Genomic DNA, 6,159 nt, shown 5'->3' with positions numbered 1-6,159 from the left:
CTCCATTTTGAATAACATCAGAAGATCCTACTAGAGAAATAGTATTTTTGTATACTTGTGCATAGTAAACATCTTGTGTTCTGCGTGGTTAACAGGTGGACACATATACTTCTCATCTTTCCATAATTTTACTCTATGCCAGCATATCGACATGGACCAAGAACTCAGTTTTGTATAAAAGTGTGGACCACTGTCACAGGGAGATGGAGTCCTGAGAGCTCAGTGTCTGCCACGTATCTCAGGATCAAGGTCTCTTTCACAAATGGGCCTGGATTGATGATGACTTCAAAAATGGATCTCGTTGGAATCTGAACAAAATGAGTGACAAAATCACTTATGTGAACTGAGATCCAGCATAAGAGACCACTTTAGGCAAAAATGTAGAGGATTCAGTTTGGTCAGCTAGTAGTATCCCCCATAAAAGGACTATGATATTAGAAAACTAAGATGCTGGTGTATGCTACAGGAAATGAATTGTACAGAAATTATAAATAACCATTGTGGAATGACAACTCTGAGTGCTTGACAGGCAGTATCTTTACACCCATAGTAAACAAACAGTGGAGAATCAGCACATGAAATGGTTGTGCTTACACTAGGACATTCTCACAGTTTCCTTAGATGTTCCAGTCTTTTGTGAAGATCAGCGTGTTTAGGTCTATTAGATAGCCAATTAGAAAGAAATTATTAGTTTTTGCTTGTCATTTATCTCTTAAGTGAAAGAAATATGGGAAAATAGAAGTTGATTGCATTAGTGAGATTATCTTATATCATGTTTTAATTTGCTTGCTAACCTATCAATTCAAAGAGTAGAATATGTTTTTTTCTTGTCACTCAGGGAGAAATTTCCTAGATATTTGGTGATGGATTAAATTTAGATATTTCATTAAACATTTTTAACATGAAATGATTAAATTTCTAATTCTTGGAATTTTATGTGGATATCATCAGCGAATATTCATATTCCTTCAATGGGTTTATATGTTTAAAGAGATGTTGTAATTTTAGAAAGTAATAGGGGGAATTTTGGGTCAACTTTGAGATGAATGTCTTAGAAAAATTGATTTTCTATTCTACCCTTTTCCAAGGAACAAACATAATTTTTTCTCATTATATAGATGGTCAAGTGAATATCTGTGGTTAATTCCTTATTACTTTTTATCAATTGACATTCAATTGGGAAGGTTTTATTTCACAACTTCCTTTATTTCCTCTGTGCTTTGAAAGATGGAAGTGACTTTGGAATTGCATAGAATACTCACCACCATAAAAAAGTGCTGATTTTGTTGCTTTCACCTGTTCCCTCTCCTGGGATGGAACAAAATAATGAACTCCAAAGGTAATAACAAATTTTAAACAAATTTTCTTTTTATGGCTTATTCTCATTATATTTTTTGTAATCAGGTAGATAATTGGTTTTGTGAAGTATCTGTTAATCCAAATAATGTGTTATTAATTATCTGGTGAGGTCCAATATTTTGTCTCCTTTATTTCCAAGGTTTTTGTGCTTTCTCCCTTTGAATAACATCAGAAACATTCTAGTAAAGTAATATGTGTATATTTAATATGAAGGTACATAATAAATCTGCTTGTCTTTTGCATGTTTGACAAATAGACATATATACATCTCATTTTTCCATATTTTTACTCTAGTTCCACAGATATGGACCACTGGTTGAGTTTAATATGAAAGAGTTTATCCCTCTTCTTGAGAGGTGACATGAAGGAAAGTATTGAAAATAGTTTTACCATCTCATCCTCGAGAGCCAGTGGGAATTGTAACATCAGTAAGCATTTCATCCTGAAAACACTGACATTCCTCTTAGGACATTGTAACACTCATATGACAATGAGACTCTGGCTGTGCTAGTCAGTCATGGGACTGTTATCGACTGTGATGGCTGGTCTGCATTATTGAATACTGTGGGTCAATGTGTCTGAGGGTGTCAGATCCCTGAGTGCTCAGTGACTGCCACATATCTCAGGATCAAAGTCCCTTTTACTAATGTGCCTGAATTAATGATAACTTCACATATGTTTCTCATTGGAATATGAACAAACTGAGTGACAAAATCATTTGTCAGCTGAGGTCCCTCCCAGGGACCATGCTAGGCAAAAAATGTGGAGGGAGCTCAATTGGTCTAGTAGAGGTACCAGCCCGGACTGAAGTGTTTGAAAGCTCACCTGATTGCATACATTAAGGGAAATGAGCTGTACAGAGATCTGTAAATGTCTGGTTTAGGGACGACGTGGAAACTCTTAGAGTGCTTGGCTGACAACATCCATTCACTAATAGTAATCAGACTCTGGAGAATCAGCACATTAGTAGTGAGACCAAGGATATATGTTTTTGTCTACCCTTGAGCCATTCACAACATTTCCTTAGATGCTACAATCTTGTGAGTGAGCAGTAGTCTATTGAGGTCAATTACATAGTCAGTTCAAAAGATATTATGTCTTTACTTGTCAATTTTTTTAGGTAAAGCAAATATATGGAAATTTAAAAGTAGTTTGTATTTACAGGAATATCTTAGGGCATGTTTTGATTTGATTGTTAACTCAGTCACAAAAATTCATACAGTTATTTTTCTTCTCACCCAAAGAGAACTTTTCTAGACGTTTGAGTGATGGAGTCAAGTATATGCTGCACTAAATATTTTTAATTGTAAAATTATTGCGTTTCCAGGTCTTGGCATTTTATTGGTTAATATTCATATTCCTTCAGTCTGTTTCACATGTGTTTTAAGGGAGATCCCAGTTTTAATGAGTGATTCTAAGGGTCCTTTGGAGAAATTTTGACCAGGTCTTAGAACAAATGACTTTCTATACGTTCCTGTTCCATGGAACAATGCTATTTTTATTCTTATCATACAGGTGGTCAGCAAATATATGTAATTAATTCCTTATAACCTCATCAATTAATATTCAACTTGGAAGATTTTCTTTCTCAACTCCTCTAATTTCCTCTGTGGTTTGTAGGTTGGAAGTAATATTGGAATTGCATGGAATTCTTACCACCCCACCAAAGAAGAGCTGGTTTTGTCACTTCTGCCAGCTCCTTATCTAAGAAGAAATCCAATGATGCACTCTCAAGGTAACATCTAATCTTTTATAAATTTTTCCTGAGTTATTATTTTTTAAGTAATTAAGAATTTAATTGGTGTTTTGTAGAGTCTGTCAGTTCAAACAGTGTGAGGACTTAATAATCTGGTGATTCTTTGAGGCTTCTTTCTGTTCTTTTCCAGAATTTTTGCATTTTCTCAGTCTTCCTACTAATGCCTCATACAGGAATTAAGCATGGAGACGAAAGTAAAGCCATTCCTTACCAGTGTGGCAGAGAAAAACTGTTTCTACTGAGGGGTGTGCTTGGCCAAATGTCACTGAATCCTCAGCAGTGTGGCCTGATGAGCACCACCCTGACAATAGGATGGGAAATATTTCATGGTGAGAGGGCTCAGTGTCTGACTTTTCCTCTCTGCACCCTCCCAACCTCTCTAGTCACATGTCAGTATTTATTGTGCCTGTGTGAGTCCTGCCTGCATTGCTGTGACCACACCATGTAGAATCAGGCGTAGAGTAACTGTGCATCCTCTGCAAATTGCCAGGTTCCTGAGCTCAAGCAAGTTTAGTGCTATAAGTGATTTTTAGACAACTGTTCTTTATTTCCCTATCATGGCAGTTTTCTCCTCCCCAATCCATTGGGTCATCTTTGAGGATAAAATAATTCTGAGGTTTAATTTACAGAATATATATGCATTATATGCATTGTTGTGGTTGAATTGTTCACCAGGCCAACATTTTCCTGGAACTTTAAGCATATTCCGACAGTCTGATTTCACATTTAATTTGTCTGGCAGAAAATGTTGGACAATATTTGCTCTTATGGAGGCCAGAGAGCCTAACACAATTAATGTTGTTGGAATAACACTGGAAGCACCCTAGCAGAGCAATGCATTAGCTTATTTAATAGGAGGGTACATTATTGAACCCTACTGTCTTATGCCTGACCGGCCAATGGACAGGTTTACTTCTAATCTTTCCACATTTTTATTCTACTCCCACAGGGTAACAAGGATAGAGCTCAGGTTTCCTATGAAAATGTTTATTCCTTCCCCTTCAGATGCAACATGAAGGAAAGGCCCATCCTAAGAGGCCAGTGGGAATTCTCAAGTCAGTAAGCATTTGTCCCTAAAATATTGACCTTCCTTCTAAGGATTATATAATATTCCAATTACCATAGGCACTGTCTATGATAGTCAGCTGTGAAACCTGGATCACTGATGTGGGGTCTGGTCTCCATAACTGAGTAGAGTAGATAAGTGATGAACTTCAGAGTCTCTTTCACTTTCTGAGGTGAGCAGTGCCCTATTTTAGAAACTCATGTGTATCAATGATTGCTATAATAATTGATCTCATTTAAAAATCTGAACAAAATGAGTTACACAATCACTTCTGTGAAACTGAGGTCTAGCATAGATACCCACCCTAAGCAAAATATTTGCAGGGCGGAGATCAGTGATTTCATTCATGTGGTATCAGGAAGAACTGTGGTATTAGAAAGCTAAGCTGCTTGCATGCATTAGAGGAACTGAACTGTACAGTGTCTATTCATATCTAATTGTCAGGTGAAATTGCAACCCTTTGAGTCTTTAGCTGGCAGCATAAATACACTTGTAGTAAACAGACCCTGGGGAACTAGCACATGAGCACTGAAGATTCTAGAAATGGTTGTACCTACACTTGAGCCATTCACACAGTTGTCTGAGCTGCTGGAGTCCTCTCTTGAGTGCTATTTATAGGTGGTCAAAATACAGATTATGGATTTTTACTTTTCCCTAGTAATTGAAACAAATATATGATAATTAAAAAGTAGGTACTATATGTGAGACCTTCACAATATATTTTAATTTGCTTGCCAACCAGTCACTAGGATTGAATTATTGTTTCTTTGTTTTTTGTTTTTCTCATCAACCAAAAGAGCAACACACGAGTACTGACTTCAACTATATACTGCATTAAACATTTTCAGATGTTAAATGATTAAATTTCCAATTCTTGTGTTTGTTTGTTTTACATGGATTTCCTTATACACTTTTATATACCCCCAATGGATTTCTAATGTGTTTAAAGAAAGATCCTAGTTATAATGAATGAAGTTATGGTGGGCACACTGAGGAAACTTTGAGACAAATGTCTTAGAACAAATATTTCTAAATTAATATGTTCCAAGGAGTGAGCATTTATAGTTCTTGTCATATTGATTGCCCTGAATATCTTTGATGTATTCCTTATAACAACTTGTTACTAAATATTACATTAGGAAAGTTTTGTTTCTCAGCTCCCTAATTTTCCTTGTGCTTTGCAGATTGGAAGTGATGTTAGAAAGAAGGGATATTTTGCTGCTTGTAATTCTCACTGCCACACCAAAGAAGTGCTGTTTTTGTCACTTGCACTAGCTCCATTCTCTGGGAAAAATCAAAACAATGCCTTCCATATGTAATATCCAATTTTAATAAATGTATGTTCCTAGAATATTTTACTAAGCAATTTAGAATTTTATTGCTTTTGTGAGGTGTCTGTTAATCCAAAGAGTGTGAGGCATTAATAATCTGGTGAGTCATATGAGGCACTTTTCCACCCCCAATTTTTGCACTATCTGTCTTTTGAATAATTTCAGAAACATCTCAGTAGAATGATAATATGTATTACACTATGCATATACATAGTGAACGCTCCTGTCTTGTATATAGTTGACAAATGGACTCATCCTACTTCTCATCTAGATGCACATTTATTCTTTCCCACAGGTTGACGTGTTCCAAAAACTGGGTTTCATAAGGATGAGTTTATCCCTTCCCCGTGAGATGAGACATGAAGGAAAGTGTTGGGAATAATTCTGCTTCCCATCATCAAAGGCCTGTGTGGATTCTCACAAAGGTAAGCATTTTGTCCTGAGGATACTGATGTTCTTTTAGGGACTTGAAATGTTCCAATGACACTGAGAGTCTATCTGCATTAGTCAGACATGGAACTGGATCACTCACTGTTTGCTGGTCTCCATGACTTAGCAGCATGGACTGTGTATCCAGTGGTGATGGGATCCTTATTGTTCAGTGTCTGTCACCTATCTCAGGCTCACAGTTGCTTTATAAACATGCT

General features: G+C 36.4%; 2 pseudogenes; both read left to right on the top strand.

Moving 5' to 3' along the window:
• Positions 1–270: 270 nt before the first annotated feature.
• On the top strand, positions 271–352 carry LOC115803928 (small nucleolar RNA SNORD116; annotated as a pseudogene).
• Positions 353–4,384: 4,032 nt separating this feature from the next.
• Positions 4,385–4,469, top strand: LOC115803931 (small nucleolar RNA SNORD116; annotated as a pseudogene).
• The last annotated feature ends 1,690 nt before the right edge of the window (positions 4,470–6,159 follow it).

The sequence above is a fragment of the Delphinapterus leucas genome, chromosome 2 (assembly GCF_059928025.1).
Source record: "Delphinapterus leucas isolate spDelLeu-1000000601 "Yukka" chromosome 2, BTC_Dleu_Yukka2, whole genome shotgun sequence".
Classification (NCBI taxonomy): domain Eukaryota; kingdom Metazoa; phylum Chordata; class Mammalia; order Artiodactyla; family Monodontidae; genus Delphinapterus; species Delphinapterus leucas.
The sequence above is the reverse complement of the archived record's forward strand: the minus strand, read 5'-3'. Positions and strand labels throughout refer to the sequence as shown.